Source organism: Numida meleagris, chromosome 6 (assembly GCF_002078875.1).
Source record: "Numida meleagris isolate 19003 breed g44 Domestic line chromosome 6, NumMel1.0, whole genome shotgun sequence".
Classification (NCBI taxonomy): Eukaryota; Metazoa; Chordata; class Aves; order Galliformes; family Numididae; genus Numida; species Numida meleagris.
Window position 1 is genome coordinate 29,927,757 of NC_034414.1, and position 18,800 is coordinate 29,946,556.

Genomic DNA, 18,800 nt, shown 5'->3' on the forward strand with positions numbered 1-18,800 from the left:
TCCTGCTCCGCTCTCCTGTCTTCTGTACCTCTCTCTTTCCACACCTGATCCTTATTCCTTTCTGGTGTGGTGCTGATCAAACACCTACCTCAGTTAATGTATTTCACTGCTACAGCAGGAATCTGTGAAGGATTTTAAGACAGTCTGGCAGGAAAATAACTCACAGATGGGTCTAAGGAGTGCCAGAGACAGCACAGCAATTAGTGTGAATGGGATGCAGGGGTCAGTGGAAATTTGGACAGGTGGGACAGGATCTGACTCTTTTGTCTGTTTTATTGTCTTGCCACACCTCAGGGAATGGCACCACAAGGGAGACCAATTTGGGAAAAAAAGACGGTATTTCTGACTATACCAATGTCTTGCATGATCAAATTCTTGTTCCTTTGAGACAACTCTGTTAGAAAAGTTGGTATATTACCACTTCTTCCAATCCTCCTCCCATCTTTATTTGTAATGTTTCTAAATTCTCATCTACTTTTCTGTCACTGTAAGTAGTTATCAAATTTGAAAGACAGCAATCACTTGAAATCATATTTTCCAGCAAGTAGGTTATTCTAGAAGTTGTTTCATCTAGAAACAGAAGAGATGAGATGTTGGTTACATGTATTGTTATATCACTATTTGCCTGTATATTTTGAAACACTTAGAAGTTAGTTAAGCTCTGTTACCCATCTCCTAAGATTAGGAAATTGAGTGAAAAATACAAGTGTCCAGAAATCTTCCACCCCAGCCACTGGCTAGGCAACTTCACTCTGGCATGCCACTTACAAAAGTGGAGGCATTATTTTATGTTGTAGAAATGGTAGTTGTTATCAGTATAGCCTTTCTTCCTTTCACTTTATCTCAAGATTAAATTTACATGACAGATATTAATTGTACTGATATCTCTAATGTGCTCAAGAACTATGGTAATTAGTACAGCAGCTGAATCTGTATAGAACAAGAGTCGCAGAACTTTATACACTAATCATGTAAAAAACATGTAAAAAAGACACATAAAAAACGCTGAAACCCTTAATGTTTCTAAACAGCAAGGCACAGATCTGAAAACAGCTGCGGCATACTCTTCACAAGATGTCAAAGTGAGCAGAGAACAGGAAGTCCTGATCTTGCTTTCTGAACTTAGTCAGATGTCACCCATGACCTTAACGGGGAGTTTTGTCAAGGTGCAAAATGCAGCATTTGGTTTTATTTACCAACCTCCTAGGATAAATCCATGCTGGCCAGATAAACAAAACAAGACAGTAAGAATATACAATAGTCTTGTAAACTAAGCCAATAAAACTACTTACTGTTTCACTTTTATTACAGAGCTTTCAATATAGATTAGAAATTACATTTGTCTGCTTTCAAAGTATCCTCTCCCTCACTGTGTTTTTGAATTGCTTGCTCAAGAAATACAGCCTGAGACCAACCATTCACCCACAAAGCACTTTGCCACTGCGTGTGGGCACTGCTAACACTTTAAGAGAGAGACATGGCTGCTAAAGCTGATGACAAACACTGTCTTTTCAATTACTGTAAATTGTGCCCTCATTATTAAGGTAATTTGTATTCAGGATGACTTTCCAAATTAAATTTCCTTCTGAATATACTCATCAAGAGTATACTTCCAGGAAGGAAAGACTATTGCTGCATGCATCTCTTATCATCATCTCCAATAGTTTTCTCAAATATGTACGTGTTTCTTCCGCTGTCTCCCTTCCCCCTCGTGACAAATCAATTTGCTAAGTCATATGATGGGAAAAGGTCACAGTTGCCCACATGATAAAGCTAGGGCTCTGTGTCAAAGCTGCAGCTGGAATTGATCCTGCAAGTGCTGTTCCTGTGAGCCTAAACATCGCTGCATGGCATGTGCCCAGGCTGTAAAGCAAGTCATCCATCTATACCTCACAAGGGAGTTCGCAGCCTAAAAAAGGACTGTTGTGCTGCATGTACAAGAGATATGGGGCTAGCAGCCGGAGAGCCTGGGAAAGGGCTCAGCTGTGCGAATCCTGCATTGGCAGCCCAAGGCCATTGCATGTATGTGCAACCACAGTGTCTGATGGCTTTCAGACATGAACTTGGGAATCCAGTTTTCCAGAGATTCAGTGTTCCAGCCCAGTGATACACAGCACATCAGAAAAAAAAATACTTAAAAGACAGAACAAAAATAGCCCAGAAGCAAATGAGTGATCCAGACCATAATCTAGGTAGTATGCACAATATGTTATCTAATAGATTGCACTTTCCCAGACTTCCACAGAATTTACTCCAGAACAGACTGTTCTCTGTCATCACATGCATTCAGTGAAAAGGAGGTGACTTCTGAAAGACCAGATGTGATAATTAAGGCTTGTATGTTATTTAAGAATTTTCCATATTTATTTTTTTTCATCTACTAGCTAACTAGGTAGATCACTGCCTTGCTAAAAGGGAAGTAATTTGCAATGGAAGAGTACTGTTCATAGAACAATATTGGGGACTAAGGACTTAAAAAGTCAAAGTTGATAAAATTTTGTGGAAAAACTCTGTCTCAGTATTTTTTTTACTGAGGAAGTCAGCTATGGGGAATAGAAGTAATTGTCCAGTGTGGCTTTTGAAGTAACGAGAGTGCATCTGAATTTGTATGAGAGCTGTTATATTACAGAATGAATTCTTAATCCAGGTGAAGTTGTGTGAATACTTTTCCAGTATTACACAGAATACTACTTGAATATTTTTTAAAGTAGCTTTTCTGAAGAATAGTACTGTCTGGATAACTGCAGCATATATATAATTCTTCTTGATAATTAACTCAAGGACTCCAAATCCAGTGACACTGCTAAACACACGAACTTCTGTCACTGTTTTACTTGTCCCTGAAATAGACTTTTAAGTGTTCCACCTCAGCTTGTGCTTCAAGGAATGCCACGCTCTTGCTTTTTTTTCCACCTACAATCTAATCTTTAGACTTTTTAATTATTGACTTTGTTTTTAAGCTACTTCTTTCAGCACCCTGGGTTCCTTCCAGGCAACTGATCAAACCTTTTGTACCCTGGAAAGGAAGGGTTATGCAATTCTTTATTTGCTGACATACAATCACAGTGCAAACTCCATGTGAAAGAGCTGACTGTTCCCAATCAATCTCTGTTGGTCTTCTGTAACGACAAAGATTGAACTCCACTTATTGTTACCCTTGATTGTAAATCTTTTCGATCTTTTCTTCTTTTGACTGAATATAAAAGCCCAGGTTCACTATGGGAAAAGATAACCCTTACTTTCAGTGAGGCTTTCACACTGACAGCCCGGGCAAGATGGGCATCTTCTGAGATGCTTACATTCCAGATGAAATTATTGAGCTGTCAGCTGCCTTGAGCCAAGGGATCTTTGAGTCAAAGCCCATAGAAGCACATAGCAAATCAGTTTGTCTTTCCCTGCACTCAGAGATATTCCTTTTTATACCTACCAGTATAAAGGACTGCACCCTCCTAGAATGTGTGAGTGTGCACTAGCAGATATGTGTTTATAGCAATTTTGCTTATTTGCATTAAAGTAGTTAAGCATATAGATGAAAGCACCTTCTTACCAAAGTATAGGAAGTGGATCTGTTTAACAATTTTGATTTAAATGCAGCAATGCATAGACTCATTTCTAACAAGTATTGAAGCTCAGAACTACATGTATGGTATTCCTGAATACCGTTACCCATTCCCATAGTCAAATGATCTGGAACAAACACCTTGCCTACATACAACTTTTTGTCATGCCTTCCCATATGATACTTGTAACCATCTGTTGCTCTATCATTTTCTTAGGGTCTGTTCCCTATTTTGAATAGATGACATTAAGATATTAATGAGCAGACTTTAGTTCCATGTTTAAAATATGTAACATAGCAGCACAAATATGCTTTTATCAAACTCATAACTTGTAAAAATGTCTGTTATTCACATGCTTTTTCTAGGGCACTGGGTACACTGCTTTGCCTCAGTAAAACATGTTAATCAATTTCACACAACTAACGACAAAGTGATATCGATAATATTATTTCTCTTGTGTCTACTGTTAATTACTGTTAACTGTGGTTAACTTGATTTCTTTTTCAAACAATTTTTTTTAACATGCAGCTGATATGTAGGCAATACATTGGTACTAAGAGCACCCTTCTGAATAGTTTACTACATCATCTCTCTGAAATCAAAGAAGCGGTAAGGTTATTATCAATTTATATTCTGGCTAACAATAATGTATTAGAATACTTATATCTTATGGAAGCAAAGCATTTTCTTATTTCTCAACAGCAGAAAGCTCAGCCATGTATTGCAGCTTTGGTCCTTCATTTTTGAAACCTGTAGCTCTATAGTCTGCTTCTTCCAGATAACTTCTGATTACAGCATTAGCATCCTAATGCTTGACAATCTGGTGGATAAGAGTGCTAAAGCAAAACAGCTGCCTCACTTTATTTCCACCTTGGATACGATCCTTCTCATTTCCTAAAGGAGCTCTGCAGGGGCTCTATTTAGTGTTTTCAACCTTATTACCAAACCATTGCAGATTTTGAATTGTCATCACAAAAAATTTCCTTCAATTCCCATTGACGTAGCTCTGTGTTTTTTATGTTTACAGCTTCTGAGACAAGATCTTTAGGGCCTAGAATTTCATACCATGAACAAGCCTGTCAAGCTAAGTTTGACAACTACTTAGAAAGCATTTTTTCAGCCAGCTGACCTTTCTAAGTTTGTCGTAGCTGGCAAATAGACTTGCTCTGGGAGCATGGTATCCTTTTACTTTCATTGCTGTTCATAGACTGTACTCAGATTTCAGGTATCATTAACTTTAAGGTGACATTAACTTGAATAGTTATCCAGATGTTTTTCTCCCAACTATAACAAAAATACTGTCTTACTTTTTTTATAAATCAACAGTTTCATAAAATACGGAATACTACTTTGAAGGCTTGGATCTCATTTTCATTTAAAGCAGTGTCTCTGTGAATATGCAGACATGTCTGAAGACTTGTGCGTGTGCATGGGTGTGTATCCCAATAGAATCATACAGAATCACAGAATGGCTTGGGTTGGAAGGGACCGCAAGGATCATCAAGCTCCAACCCCCCTGCTGCAGGCAGGGCTGCCAACCTCCACATCTAACACTAGATCAGGCTCCACAGGCCCCCGTTCAAACTGGCCTTGAACAACTCCAGGGTCTGGGCATCCACAACCTCTCTGGACAGCCTGTTCCAGCACCTCCTCACTCTCAGAATAAAGAACTTCCCCCTGATATCCAACCTAAATCTTCCCTCCTCCAACTTAAAACCATTTCCCCTTGTCCTGCCATTATCAACTCTTTCAAAGAGTTGACTGTCCTCCTGTTTGTAGGCTCCCTTTAAGTACTGGAAGGCTGCAGTGAGGTCACCCTGCAGCCCTCTCTTCTCCAGGCTGAACAAGCCCTCCTCCCTCAGCCTGACTTCATAGAGGAAGTGCTCCAGCCCTCTGATCATCTTTGTGGCCCTTCTCTTGACCCTCTCCAACAGCTTCCTGTCTTTCTTGTACTGGGGGCCCCAGAGGGTTAAACAACCACGTTAGGGTTGTTTTTTTTTTTTTTTTTTTAACTTCTTTAATTTCTGCTTATTCTACAAATAATGATCCCAAGGAATAAGGAGTCATGATCCACATTTCCACTAACTGTTACTAATTGCTATGCAGGCTGGTCATCTTAAGACATAGATGACTTTAAGATACACTACCTATGAAATGTATGAGGTCTAATCCAAAAGTAATGCCTCGTTTTGGCTTTGCAGCTCCCAGTATCATTTGATGTGTTTTGAAACTGTGAGTTGCTGGAAATCCCATAGTATTTTAGACCAGGAAACATTCTGCTCTTCTGATGTCCATGATCATTCCAGCTGTTTACATAATACTGTCCAATCTAGTTGAATAGATATTACCTAACTGCATTTAGCACAGAATTTTCCACAATTTTTTTTTTTTTAATCAGAGATGTTTTAATCTCTCTTTGTAGGTTGGTCATCTAGAGAATTCTCAGGGAACTAAATGGAAATCCTTCTGCAGATACACTGGAATTTTGTTCTTTCCACCCCTCAGTAAAGCTGGTTGTCTTACAGCTTTGAATACAATGGTTAAATGCAGCCAGGTAGTACACATTTGTTTTCCTTAGGGCCCCACCACACTGTTTGAAAATACACTTTTCTTAAATGTGTCCTGAGCACGGTTGTTTCTTGTACTTAGTTTTGGAAGAGACTGATTCCCATTCATTTTCCATGCATGCATTTCAGGAGAATACCTTCAAGTGTCGGGAACTGCTTGTCTGTCTCACGTGATCAGGCTGCAGTGTAACTTAGGAAGCTGCTAAGTATATAAAAATCTGCTTAGTATGTGAGACCTCTGAAGGATTTTCAGCTTAGTTTAGTAAGAGGTAACTGAATTGTGATTATCGTTCTTTTGTTTATTATTTTGGTTCATTTGTTTCTGTTACTATTTTAGTGCTAGAAATAAGGGTAATAAGGGTAGGCTGCCAAGCAATAGAAAATCCTGGTATTTCTTCACTGTATCATGAGTTTCACAATAAGATGCCTCTAGAGAGGTCCACATAAGAGATCCTTTAAAATATGCTCTGCATACTGTTAAAAAGTATAATTACTACTAGAATTCAAGTACAGTTTTATAAGCTGTTGCTTTACCTGACAGAGCAGATTCTGGTGAGTAAATGCTGTATGGTGCCATGATTTTGAGACTCTTACATTTTGGAGATATTGATAGCTTTTTGCCATCAACTTGTATTAAACTCAACACTAGTGTTTTTGGTTGTGGAGTGGATTTTTGTAATGTGAGGTTGAAATTTGCAACAGTTTCAAAGTAGTTTTGAGCCTTTTCCTGCCTGGGGTTTTCAAAGAAGCTCCAGTATGAGTAGGTACTGTTGCAGTGTGGAGCAGAGCACGCTGCCGTAGGGTGTGCGATAGTGCTGCAACCACGCTGCCTGATCATACCAGGCACTCACTTGTAGTCAAGAGTATTTCAGATAACATTTTCTTTATCATGTCTAATAAATTTTACTTGGTACCAATTGAGCAAGTGGCCAAAGTGGATAATCCTGCGTCTTTCACCTCTCATGGCTCTGTTTCCCCTTCCCCTCACTTACGCTGGCTCTAGCAATTGAATATCCTCAGGATGTGTCCAAGTCACTGAACCGCACTAACAGAGTAACAATAATTTTCTATGTGGCAGTATGGCAATCAGGACTAATGCGATGGAAATAGCATTACAAAAGGTAGAAGGAAAATACAGCGCTCACCCAGATTGGAAGATTTTGGGCTCGCAGGAAAAGGCTCCCACCAAGGAGGGATCTCCAGGAAGAGATCCTTCCTCAGGGGCAGTCAGCACTTAAATGAGGCCTAAGAGGGGTGAATTGCCTTCACCTGTGCTCCCAGGGCTGACTGGGTCTTTCCTCCAGGTGCTCAATCAGTGGTTCAGGCCATGACTCAGCAGTTCCCATACACAGTTCAATATTCTGTAGTTTCAATGAGTTGATCTAATTCATGACTGCAGTCATTGGGAAAGAACTGGACAAGAGAGGGGAGGAAGAATATGCTTCTCCCCTTAACAGCACAATGTAAACCTTCACCACTAATTAAAACATGTGACAGTGGGGTTATTTTTAAACTTGGCGCTGTGAGTGAATTATTGCTGTAATGTGAAACTGCACTGTGGCTGTGTCCTCCCTGGCATACAGTCCTGCGACCCTTCTTTTTAAAACCCCTTTCTCTCCTAAGTGCCCTCTTGTGGGCCTTCTAATTTACTTTTATTATGCCTTTCAAACTCCATCTCCCTTTTAACTGCACAGACCCTGTAAATGGAGTATCCTTGCATGCACTTGGCCTCTCCCTTAATTCAAACTCTGAAATGAGGTTCTTTACACCTTTGAACAGAACAGTCACCATCTGCCTCCCTACACCAGTAAAGCTCACCTCAGTGAAAAAGAATCCTGTACTCCACTCTCCTCACTCTTAGAACCACCCAAAGATTGAGGTTGGATGGGATCTTTGGGGATATTTATTCTGGTCCAAATTCCCCACTCCAAGCAAGGCCAACTGGGGCAGGTTGATCAGGGATGTATCTGGTCAGGTTTTGAAGGATGGAGACACTGTAGATTTTCTGGGCAGCCTGTGCCAGTCACCCTGAAAGTAAAAGATTTACAAGCAAGACGGTGATACTCTGGAGGCAAATGTACTTCTATAAATACCCGCAAGTTACATGTGTACATGAAAAGCAAACTGTAGCAATTAGCAGTTCTTTGTCTCAGACTCTACCCATTTCTCACAAAATTATTCACCAAGTGCATTTTTAATATATTATACGTAAGTTCTAAAGGCTTTTAAGGTAAGAATATTTTCAGCCTAATAAACAATTCAATAGAACTTTGAAAATAGATATAAATATGCTTAGTCTCAGAGGGAAAATGTGTCTGATATGCATATGCTGCATAGGATGAGGAACACTTTCATGAATAACCCAATTGATCCCAACAGTGGCTGCTGACCTGGATGCGTATGTGGCAGATGGACTGGTCTTGGGCTGAGTGTACATTAACAGTCAGGATTAAGATGCTGGATATGAGGAGGAGAAATCTAAGAGATACAGTAAGACTGGTGCTCAAAAAGGTTTCCAGCATAGTTTAAAGTAAGGCTGAAAGCAAAAGAAACTCTTTGTTTCTTAAAGCTGTACTTAGTATTTTTACAAGATTGTTAGTTGGCAGATCTTTTACTACTGCATTTTCTTTCTTGCTCTGCATTACATATCTATACATGGCAGTTCATGACTTTATTGACAGTCACGAAAACCACCTGAATCACAATTCTGATAAATCTCAAACAAAGGGGACCTCGAATGTGCTAATTGAGATGCTAAATCCATCCTCTCAGATCAATAGAAGTTCCACATCATCAATTAGTTCTTTTTTACACTAGGTCTCATAGGGTTGTGGGAATTTCAGGTACGAAGACTTCCTCCACCCCTAAGTGGCAGATATTGCTGATAAAACAATTAAATGAAAATGAGGCAGTCTTTTTCATAGTGCTTTTGAAATGTCAGTTAATTCCAAAACTAGGCTGGTTATATTCATTTCAATTTACAGTTGAGGAACTAGGAAGGGAAATTACTTATTCAAAGCCACAGAAATAAAGAATTTTGGAATTGGTTCAAAACTCTCAAAACTGTTCCATTCAATTTTCTTGCTACAGACTGTTTCTATAGACAATAGAAATATTACCCATTTATTTTAACATGTTTATTAAATACACCCAATAGCCATAAAAAGAGGAAATGCTCCCAAATCAGAGCCTGAATTGAATGGATTTGGGTAATGCAGGCCAATGAAAGGATTGAATCTCTCACAAGGAGGTTGGGTGCCCTGTCCCTCCAAGTTTTTTAACACAGCTTTGTGGTTGATTTGAAAGATTTGAAATTGTAAAAGTGGCTACAATGGGTGGAGACATGGCAATCATGGTATAGGGGATCTACATCTACAGCTGAAGCAGTAACACGCGGGAAGCAGTTTTATAAATTATCCCTTCTACTTCTTGTGCTCTGCTTCTCGTTAACACGTAGACTGTTACAGATGCAGGCACCCATTTGACACAATAAAGGAAGAAGGCACGCACAAGAATTCATCTCTCATGGATTTGTTCAAGGATTTTGATGGGTTTTTCTTTGTTAAGAAAAATCCTTGTTAAACATTTTAGACAAAACCATACAGATGCTTTTTAGCAGTGATTAAACCACGCTTGTCAGCTAAGAAAAGCCTCTTTAAGTGATGCAGGTCATTGTGCCTGTAGTTTACTGACAGAAACAGATTAGACTATCAATCTAGTACTTTTTTTGTTCTTTCAGAAAGGAATTTGTAACAAGTCTCTGGCATGGAGCACAGTTTGCTGTAAAAAGCCTCCAGTGCTGCTGAGTTCAGCAGAGACCATTATTTGCTTCTCAAATGCAATAGGAGATGAATAGAGACAAGAAGTGTTTTTCTCTGCTGCACCATTGGTCTATGTTCATTCCCACCTCATTGCTTTGCATCTTCCTCTTTGCAGTAGAAATGGAGGGATAGCCAGGATTTTCAGGGATTGTACTGCAAGGTGAGAACTGGCGGTTTGAGCACCTGGAGGCTGAGGAGGAAATGAACTTCTTACCTGGGTGAGAATTTTAGTCACTAGACTAAATATATAATGAGTGAGAAGTTCATTACTACCTTGAACAAAGATACAATGGGTGCCAATCCTCTGAATGCATGTGAAGCATACAGTAGGCATGCGATAGACTCCTTGGGAACAGAAGTGATACTTTGCCTGGTTTCTGGACAGCATCAGGGTTAGATAAGAAACAGATGAATAGCTATTGGAGCTGGAGCAGTTCTTGGCAGACCAAAAAGCAGAACTGTGGATACTGGAGGAATGACTGAATTAAAAAGGAGGCAGCTGCTGAGCCTGGGCTACTACAGCACTGTTCAGTTGCATATTGAAATTTTCAGCTTAGGCAATTAAGTCCATCTATCTCAAATCCCCTGATTTATCTTTGGATGTCTTTGAATTCTTCTTTAATACACTTTATCTCCTAAAGATAACTTTGACTTTCCAAATTAAAAAGAAATTGCTTTGTTTATATCACGTGAGAGGTGGCTGTTGCACTTCATAAAAAGATGAACTGCGTTTTGTTTCTGCAACAGTAACTGCAATTAACAATTGAATCCAATGCAATCAATTTGCTGAACTGGAACCAATTATATGTCACTGTGCAAAATTACTTGAAAACTCTAGAATGAGAATTTTAAGAGAGCATACAGTAAAAATAACAATTATCATTAACTAACTGTTTTATGTAGAGCTTTGTGGTTTTGGCTGTTGGTTGTTTTTTTTTTGTTTGTTTTGCTTTGTTTTCTGAAATTGCCAGTCTATTTTGCTTGATTTTAATGAGTTGTCTGCACTGTTTTTGTCTGCAGAAGCCTGACTACAGTTAAGCTTCAGCGACTGGCATGGATTGTGTTCCTGTGTATAACTACCTACATACAAAGAAGTGCAGACAGAGGTTTCTTCTACAACAATCGAAAGATGCAGTGGCTGAGACTGCGTGTTAGTCATCCCCCTCCTGAAGTTAAGAAAACACCTTGTGTCCAAAGCAATGTTGAAAATGGTCAAGATGGCTATTTGAAAGAGTTTCTAAAAGAAGTCCACAGTGGCTTTGAGTCCTCCACCTCTGTAAGGCTTTGATTTCTCTCAATTACTGCTGCAACCAATATCTTCCATTCCTAAAGAAGGCCAGAAAGAGGTGGTAGGAACTGTAGGATGTGGTATACTCAAGATAAAGTTAGGAAAACAATTTCCTTTCTTCATACCAGAAAGCAGTGTTTCCTCTGAACTCTCAGAAATATTTTTGTCTTTTAAAGCAAATTAGTTAAATGTTATCTTTCTCTTTCATTTCCTTAACGCATTTCTTGTGCTTCTCTCTATAACTTTCTTGCAACCAAGCTTTTCTTTCTGCTCCCCTCCAAACTCCTTTCCCTGGAATCAGGTGAGAGCCACCGTGGATGTTTCTGGCTTTGCTGTTAGCTGTGACCTTAAGGGTGATTATATTTTCTTTCGCTTCTAATTTTAAATTATCCCTTACCAGAGGATATCTCTAATTTATGTATCTAATCCCTTCTTAGAATCCTAGTTCTGACTGTTTGATATTATAGAAGACTTTGCTAAGCATAAATTCCTTTAAATTGGTGGTCTACTGCCAGCTTTCTGCAGAGATCACACGTAGTGTGTTAACAATACAGATGACAGTGGTTGCTTTGCTTAATTGCTTTCTTCCCGCCTACTGCCTGTGAAAGAGACCTCACTTTCCCTTAAAGTAATTATTTCCTTACCTGAGTCACCTGTGTCCCCTGTGAGGATCCTTCTGGAGGGTGCACATCTCCTAAACACCACAGCTGTGGCTCTCTGGAAGCTCCCTCAGCACAGCACTTGAATGGGACACGCTGAGAGGAAGGGGACAGGGTGAGGCAGGCAATCCCAGCTCACTGTCAGTGGCATGCTCCCTGGATGACAAAAGAAAATTAACAAAGCATTTTTTAGTTAAAGTGTTGTGATTGTGACAGCCTAACTTAAATAGAGAGAATCTATTTCACTAGAGCAAATGAGACAGCTGGAAAGAACAGATGCGCTTTAGACTGCACAAACTTATTTAGCAGTTAGAAGCCTAGCTTTGGCAGCCAAACTTTGCAATGTATAACAACCTAGAAAATTGAGCAAGAGCTTCAGCTGAGCAGCCATGTTCCACTCTACCTGCTTAGCCCCTCTCCAAGAACTGCTGGTGTCCTTCAGGTCCTCTTCAAGTTTCTTTCGCACTTTCTAAGAAAATGTCTTTTCTCAACTAAACTAAGTCCAGTGTAAGTTCTAAACTTTTTTTTTTTTTTTTTTTTTTTTTTTTTTTACTAAATCAACATACCATCTAAATGATTAGCAGGGAAAGGCAGATTTCTAAAACATGTAAGCATGATGCATGCTAGAGATGATCTGTTTTATCCAGCAATTTGGTGCAAGATAAACTATTTAGACAGCTCATCTTGAGCATCTCCCACCCCAGCACAAGACGTGCAGAAACCCTGGGCCATGCATTTCAGCTTCCAAAGATCAGTTATGAACGTTCTGCCTTGCCACTCTCCTTACCTGCAATCTTCCTTTTACTTTTTTGAGCCTGAAAAAAAGCAAAATGTTGTAAAAGTTTTGTACGATCTGCTGTTTGTTTCCCCATGTCTGTATTATGACTGTGGACAGCTGCATTAAAATGAAAGAGACACTGTGCATCTCCAATTCTCAGGTGTCCCCAGAAGCTGCAAGTTCTCAGGCTCTCAAAATCTGGGCTGCAATATCTGCATTTATGAGATTCAAAATTCTCTCCGAGTTTATAACAAAACTAGATTGTGTTTTGCTGTCATCAGAATCCACTATGATAAACAGAGATCTGATGAAGCACTAGGAAGTCTCCTCTTTGTGTATAAATATTTATGTATGTAAATGGGTGTATGGTTAATTATAACTGACAAGAAGAGACTGACAGCAACTCAGATCCTCTGTCCCCACGGAGAGATAGAAGTTGCTTGTTGAAGTGTCATAGCACATCTCATGGGCTGTGTATTGAATCATTGATTAAATGCTGCAGCATCTGGGTTGCTAAAATGCCAGGGACTGCTGAAGAAGGAGGGAGGAATGTGCACTGAATACCGAATAAGAACAGGGAAATCATCCGGTTTGTATTTCCGTATATTTCACAAACAGATCAAGAATCAGAGTGCTTGCTTTCCCTTTGTGTCTCTCTGCAGACTGGGCAGACCACCTTGCTTTCACCTGCTCACAGGCGGAGTCCCTTGCCCAGGGAGGAGCTGGGAAAGAGTTCCATGAGAAGGCAGCACAGGCGGCATGTAATAAGAAAGGGTGGGGTGAAAGCAACCTGACAGCTGGCTCCTTCAGTGTAGGCAGGCTTTAAATCTGCTCATATGTTTGGAAGAAGGTTATATACAACTAACATTTCTGAATCAGGCTTGAGTATCTTTATTATTTCCATTTCCTGTTTTTCCATTATTTCTGATATTCTTGTTAACTGGGCTTTGTCTTTGTGAGTAAGCTGTTATCTCTTGACTGTCTTATAATGCTATCTGAAGGGAAAATAAATGTTTGGGTGAAATGTACAGCACTACTTAGATTCATGTGTATATGCATTTTTTCTTTTAATTGGAAGTATCCATTTAATGCCAATAATTTACAAGTAAATTCATAAAGATATGTAGCTGAAAAGACAATACTCCTGCATGACATTTTTGGGACATGGAGAAGAGCTGTTTCTTTTTAATATTTTGACTTGCTTTCCTAGCATGGCATCACACACTGCTTGTGCATTTCTTGAAACAACATTTTTAAGTGTGCTGCATTTTGTTTTCCACTATTTTTGTCATTTTGTAATGAATGGCTGTGCGATTTGTCAGATCTGGCCTGATATACTATTCTTCTAACACTTAAGGTTTCTAAAAGTGTTTTCTTGTGGCTTTTGTTTACATATTTTTCTCTATTGCTCACTCTCACTGCCCCATTTCCTTGAAAACACTGTTCTTTCTTGCAGTCTATATTCAGCATGGATATTATTTTTACTTCCTCCTCACTGATTTCCCCACTTTCGGTCTCTCCTTTCTCCAGTAACCTGAGAGACTTAAAGAAGAATATCATTCAGTAGTTCCACAATTCAAGAAATGACTTTAGTACATAGTTTTCTTTCCTGTTCGAGAGCATGCTTTTCAGAGGCAGACAGCACAGAGAGACCTTGACGTCTGTTCCCCCTTTGCGGGCATCGGGGCCAGAACATGAGAACATTGCACCCATCCATGTCAGGGAAAAGGCTGAGACTTGAGAATAAGAAAGACAGTGGAGGTGGGAGAGGTGAAAGGTTTGCAGTGAAGCTGCGGGAACAGTCTCCGAGCTGCCAGGAGCCAGGGAGTGTCACCTCCAGGTGTCCCTAGCTGTCTTCTGAAGAATCCTGCTGGCAACACACCCTGGCTGTAGGGTGGAAAACAACAACCGCCATGTTTGTGTGGGCTACTGAATCAGCTCAAGTCCAAGGGACAAGGCCTGCAGGTGGCAGCCACCCAGCAGAGGCACGTTTTGGCTATTGCCACATGGGTTCAGTGCTGCTGTCCACAGCTCTTTCCCCAGTGGGTTCCCATCAGCTGATATGGTGGATGTGAAGAACTCAGTAGGTCGTTTGCCTTAAGGTCACCTGTACAGAAGCAGAGATGGCTACTAACCAAGCTCATAGCCCTCACCCCATGCATGTATCTGATTTATTATTTCTACATTTGACAAGAGACAGACTCAACACGGAGTTTTTGGAAAAAAAAAAAATACAACTAAAAGACCTAAAGCTAAAGAGTCAGTTATTGCTCTTCTGTATCCAGCACCAGGTTAATGATCTACATGGTCTCAAGGGAATCGCTATGTAAGTACTGACAAAATACAGAAACACCTCATGGGAAAAAGCAGAAAATCATTATGCTGCAGGCAGTTGTTCATGCTTTGTGAGTGCTTTCTCATATTTCTTTTTATTCTTTTGTAGAGGGATGGAGGGTGACAATAATGCCTTCTGCTAGGACGGGAGCACACTTACAAAGGAATTAGTTAAGGTTTAGTTTAGAAAGAGATACAGAAGGTTACTCACCCTTTCTGAAGACCAGTGATATCTTGAGAAGAGCATGATCTCTGAAGAGAGATGTTGCTCTCTTGGCTGCTAACCCTTAAATGAGGGTCTCTCAGGAGTGTTGCTTGCACCTGAGCTCCCTGGGTAACCCATGCCTTCTCACCTGGTGCTCAGTCATTGGTTCAGGCTGTAACCCAGCAATCCCCATGCACCTTTGAACTCCTTCTCCTTTCTTAATATTACAGACATTAACTAAAAAGATGCTTTTTCCATATTTCCTTATGCCAACTTTCCTCTTCTTTCTCTGCTGCTCCCATGCAGTTAGCTTCCATGCTGGGGAGGCAGCATCAGAAGGCTGTCTCGCTCCAACAGATGCCTATGGATGGCAGCTGGCACCTTGAAGTTGAACCAAAACCTCATAGGCCTGAAGAGCTGCTGTAACTCCAACACTGCACTCCTGCAAAATTCATTCCTCATGAAGTTAAACTGGTAATTTACATTCAAGATCATTTACAACCATGGAGCTGGCTCTGGGGCCTCTATTCTAAAATTGTTCTTCTTGCAAAATGCATTTCTTACTGCTTGCTTCTATGAACTATGGCATTGACCTGTCTCTGTTCTGTCCTTCCCTAAAATCTTTTGAGCCTGATTCAGAGGTTCCCAACACAAACCTCACCCTTGAAAAACTCCTTTGGGAACAGCAGTACGCAAGCTAATCTCCCATTTGTGTTATTGCTGTTAGTGCGGGATTTATTGCCATGCTTTTACTGCCTTCTGCTCACTGAACTTTTGGACTCCTAAGAACCTTACTTCTTTTGGCCCAGCTACATCAAGCCAGTTGATGACAAAAGCTTTTCCTTTTATTTCTAGTTCTTGCCTCCATATCCGCTTGCGTGTAACCTGTCTACTTCTATTATATATCTGTCTTCTAGAGCTGAGTTTCTTCCCTCTTTAGTGTGTAGCTATTTCATATGACCCACATTCCATTCCAATAGGATTATCTTATATCATGTTATGGGGCTTCAGTGATTGCATCTAGACACACTGTCCTGTGCATGGTCCTATGTTGACTGGAATCTGTGAGAAGAGATGCACACAAAACAGTTTGTTTTTTTTGTTGTTCTTGCTGTTGAAGCATCTGTTTGTAACGTACTTGATTATTGTTTTCATATACAACAGTCTTGTAGAAGCCTATACACTGGTTTTAGCCAAAAGGCCTTATGAATATTGTGTATTCTAGAAAATTGCATTAAATTACTTCTATGGAACTTCAAAAATAATTTTCTAGTGTAGAATACTGTGCTAAATTATTTCAAGTCTTTGCTGTTAGTCCACCCCAGCTTCTAGGCATCATAAAACTTATTCTTCATCGCTACATAAGAATCTGTCACTGGCTTTTATAGATCCAGCTATGTAATGTATAAATTAGTGTCAGTAACTACCTTTACTAATAGACTTAGATATTTTTAGAAGAGTTGCAATATATTGCTTCAGGTAAAACAGATAAAATCTTAGGCCTATGGAATAAAGTCATTAAGATAAGAGTAACAGATGGACTTGACCAAATTCAGTGCTATTCTGATTGCAGATTCTGAATTATAACACAGAACAGGTAAAAAAGGAGAGGGGATGCCTGCTTTAATTAACAAGTAAAGCTTTGTGAGCCCCCAAGTCTCGGATAACAGAACATTTCAATTTACGATTCAAGTTAACTGACAGGTTTAAGGTTTTTTTAAACCATCCTTTGTGACCTAGGATGAGGGGGTCTTATTCTCAAAATTGTCAAACTTGTTGTCCATATTGTCTGATAGGACCAACAAGACACAAAATCCTACAAACTTATACATTATTATAGAGCTGTCTTTAAATGGGAGTAGAAATCCTAACTTTAGCTGTCTGTATTTGGAGAGTTTGGTCTAAGGCCTATTACAGAACTATGTAATATTCTCTGAACTAGAAAAGCTGTCAGAACACCTAAAATCATCATTTATATCTATGGAATACATAGTTGGTAACTGGTGCACACCGTTCAAGTATCCACCAGCAGTAAACCATCCACGTGTTTTATTAAAAATATATAAGTAGCCATTAAATTGAACCTGTTTTAGCAGTAAAGCAAGTGGCAAGGTATTTTGACAGATATGCCACTGACTACATTTGATAAAATAAAATTAAAAAAAGAGATACAGGAAGACAGCATTACTAACATTTTCCCATCAGCTGATATCTGTGAGTGTTAGATCTGTGCAAATAGAAGACAAGATAAATATCATTGGGAAATTTATCACTGCTTTTTTTTTTACTGGTTGAAGACATTTGTAAAATATGTTGTAAATTAGGTAGGATAAGTAAAGTTGAAATTCTCCTGTATTGCTCCACACTGTTGCTTCATACACTGAATATTATAATACATTTACCAAATAAGATACTTCGCAAGACCAAAAGGATTCTGTAGTTCAGTTATGTATGAAGTCTGTGCCTGGTTCTGTTGCTCCCAGGCTACTGCAGACTGGCCAACTAGCAGACTTCACATAGTAAATGATCTCTTGGCTATTTTTTAAAACCTATTTTAATGTGGTAATAGTGCTCAAGCACTTTTCAAAACAGGGAACTAGCCTGTTTCTTCCTCACTTGAATAGTATTTAGAACAGTGGCATCCCTGCATGTTAATGGATACCAGTCAACTACAGAAAATGAAATGTTTTTGTTTTACAGTATTTCAGATCATCAGATGTTTCAGTTTAAATTATTTACACTGATGCTGGTTCTTTAATCCCAGGATACTTTCTGTAAGAACAGGATCACAAAGTAGAAATTCATTTCTGATAGATACTTGAATCAGCACACTTCTTTTTCTTCTGCTCACAAAGTTCTCAGAAAATTCACACAGTAATTTATGTATTTGTGAATCCATTTGGAAAATATTTTCACCATACAAATATCTTGTGAATAGTTTTCTGTGAATATTTATTACATAATTTTTACATTAATTCAGTGTTGACTAGGCATTCAAGGGATGCAGTTTCTGCACCAAGTGTCTTTTGAATCTTGCAAATACATTTCACATTTAAAGTATAACGTGAACAATCCAATTGAACATATATTTTGCTAGTACTTAAGCTTTTGCTTAAATTCACTTCTGTAAGTGAAAGCAAAGCTTGCTTTTGAGCTCAAGTGAGCATTAGTGGATTTTTTCCATTGCTCAGTCAGCTCAAGTAATTGCATCCTTCTGACCTAGATTCTCCCTGCAGTTGCAGCTCAATAAAGCCTTCTTCACCTTGTCCTGTACAGTGCTGTGTAAAGTTCCTATGTGCTGTGAGGTAGTTGCCACACCACACTCCAAATGGCTGCACTGCACTAGAATGCATTTATTACATCTTTTGGGATCCTTTGAAGTAAGGCCTTGAGATAGATTTATTTCACACACTTCATAATTACAGAATACAATAAACCACATAAAACTTAGAATGTGTTGCTTAAATTCAGGCACAATTATGTTCCCACATGGTTAATAGAATAGTTTTATTTTGCAAACCTAGAGATCACCTTCTGGTTTCTTTAAATTCAGTGACAGACACACTCAACACCTACTAAAATAAATAG

The 18,800-nt window shown here is 39.3% G+C and overlaps 2 long non-coding RNA genes across 2 annotated transcripts; one reads left to right on the forward strand and one right to left on the reverse strand.

The window, feature by feature from the left end:
- Positions 7,956-16,336, reverse strand: LOC110402145. The gene is made up of 3 exons (XR_002440926.1): positions 15,219-16,336; positions 11,881-12,051; positions 7,956-8,155 (listed from the first exon to the last, which is right to left on the reverse strand). It is a non-coding gene; the product is annotated as an uncharacterized LOC110402145 (long non-coding RNA).
- On the forward strand, positions 9,663-13,701 carry LOC110402146. The gene is made up of 2 exons (XR_002440927.1): positions 9,663-10,166; positions 10,969-13,701. It is a non-coding gene; the product is annotated as an uncharacterized LOC110402146 (long non-coding RNA).